Raw genomic sequence first — 2451 nt, 5'->3', positions numbered from 1 at the left:
TTAAAATTTATTTACTTATATTTAGTATAATAATTAAATGTTTTTATGTGCCTAAGCACATTTTATGTGCCTATTCTAGAAAATTTATAAATCTTAATATTCATAAGAAGCCTATGATATAGTCATTGTTACTATTCTTACTTTAGTAATGAGGAAATTGAGACACAGAGAGTTGGAGTAATGTCTCCCAAAGTCAGAGAGCAAGGATATGACACACCTGGGATTTGAATTCAGTCTCCAGAACTTGTTTCTTAATAACATATTTATGTGTTAAAGAAAACAGCAAAATGAAAACTGATAGGTGATAATTTTCTTATCAAATAACATCATTAGATTTTTATACAATAAAATTTCATTATGTGTAAGGAAATATGTGGATTAAATTTTTCCCTTTCTAAGCATTCCCATAGCTGAAAAGTCATATAAGGTTAAATTGAATTAGATCATCATGGTCAAATAATTTCAAAAACAATATTATAAAAAACATTTTCAAAATTTACAACAGAAATATTATAATGTGCAGCAGGCAACTAGGGGGATTGGGGGTTCCTGGAGGCCAGGGAGGGAGGGCTCCCCTGCGTGCGGCTTTCCTGGGGCGGGGATTCCCTTGCCCGGGTCCCCAGACGCAGGGGCAGAGCAAGGGGCTCCCCAGATGCGACCGCCGGGGTCTCCTTAGCCCCGTGTTGTTCCCCACGGCAGGTGGCCCCCGACTCGAGCTGCACCCCCATGGGAAACACCACCAGCGACCGGGTGGCCAGGGAGCGCCACGGCACCAAGGCTGCGCACGCCGAGGGCTCTGGCAGCCATGCCCCAGGCAAGGAACATAAGATCATGGTGGGGAGCACCGATGACCCCAGCATCTTCAGCCTGCCGGATTCCAAGCTCCCTGGGGACAAAGAGTTTGTATCATGGCAGCAGGATTTGGAGGACTCCGTAAAGCCCACACAGCAGGCCTGGCCCACTGTTATCCACTGGTCTGAAGGAGGCAAGGAGGTCTTCATCTCTGGGTCCTTCAACAATTGGAGCACCAAGATTCCACTGATTAAGAGCCATAATGACTTTGTTGCCATCCTGGACCTCCCGGAGGGAGAGCACCAGTACAAGTTCTTTGTGGATGGACAATGGGTTCATGATCCATCAGAGCCTGTGGTTACCAGTCAGCTTGGCACAATTAACAATTTGATCCATGTCAAGAAATCTGATTTTGAGATGTTTGATGCTTTAAAGCTAGATTCAATGGAAAGCTCAGAGACATCTTGTCGAGATCTTTCCAGCTCACCCCCAGGGCCTTATGGTCAAGAAATGTATGTGTTTCGATCAGAGGAGAGATTCAAATCCCCATCCATCCTGCCTCCTCACCTTCTCCAAGTTATTCTTAACAAGGACACTAACATATCTTGTGAGCCTTGCTCCCTGAGCCCAATCATGTTATGCTGAACCATCTCTATGCATTGTCCATTAAGGACAGTGTGATGGTCCTTAGCGCAACCCATCGCTACAAGAAGTATGTCACTACTCTGCTGTACAAGCCCATCTGAAGGGATTCCTTCCTGCCTCCCAGGATTCAGGAGAAGCACCTCCCTTGCCTTTCTGGACTAGACCAGTCTTACCTGGGACTGGAAGGCTGATTTGCTTTGAGGCTAATATGTGTGTTTCAGAGCCTCTGAGTAGGATGCTCTGCTTTTGCATTTGATTGCAAATGAGAGCTTTAGGAGTTCATGGAATTTATTTTAAGAAAAAATCATATATACACACACACACACACACACACACACACACACACACACACACACACGAGAGGAAAGTTAATGGAAGCCTCCTAGCTAGATGTATTCTCTCTGCCTGTGGGAACTCACCAAGACCTGTTGGGGAGAGCTGCAGGAAGAACCATTACAGGAAGCTTTTTTCCTAAAGTGAATAAAGAGCAAACTCTCAGGATCCTTGTTGGGTGGAGATTCTATCACTGCTACCTTGGCTCTCCAAGAGATGGACTTGTGCCAGACTGCTGCCCTACTTACAGCTGCCTCCTTGCAGGAGCAGCTTTTCTTGCATGGGTTCTCTGTATTCCCAGAGTATGTGTACAATCTGTGTTTTTTATATGATACCAGGTACCCCACAAGAACCGTTTTTCCTCTCATTTCACATTCTTGCTTTGTTAACCTCCTTCAGATCCTATATTTGACCCTTGCCTAACACAAAACTCAGTGGGTAAGTGACCCCTTTCAAAGGCTATGTGAGACCTGACCCACGTTACAGACTAGGGCTGCCACAAAGTCTCCTTTTTAAGCTCAGCACAGGCCCATGACACTTTGTTACCACTTATTTTAACTTCTACTGAAGAAAATATGGCTCAGCATTATATGAAAGGCAGAATGCAGGTCTACTTTTTTGTTTTGGTTTGGTGCCACAGTTCAGGCTGTATTGGCACATTCCCATACTTTTTCCCACCTG

At 44.7% G+C, this 2451-nt stretch overlaps 1 pseudogene across 1 annotated transcript; it reads left to right on the top strand.

The window, feature by feature from the left end:
- Nucleotides 1-726: 726 nt before the first annotated feature.
- LOC307050366 (5'-AMP-activated protein kinase subunit beta-2-like) lies at nt 727-1538 on the top strand (annotated as a pseudogene). The gene has a single exon. The product of its transcript is annotated as a 5'-AMP-activated protein kinase subunit beta-2-like (transcript).
- Nucleotides 1539-2451: the final 913 nt, after the last annotated feature.

The sequence above is a fragment of the Hyperoodon ampullatus genome, assembly GCF_949752795.1.
Source record: "Hyperoodon ampullatus genome assembly, chromosome: 1".
Classification (NCBI taxonomy): Eukaryota; Metazoa; Chordata; class Mammalia; order Artiodactyla; family Ziphiidae; genus Hyperoodon; species Hyperoodon ampullatus.
This window is presented reverse-complemented; position numbering and strand designations above follow the sequence as displayed.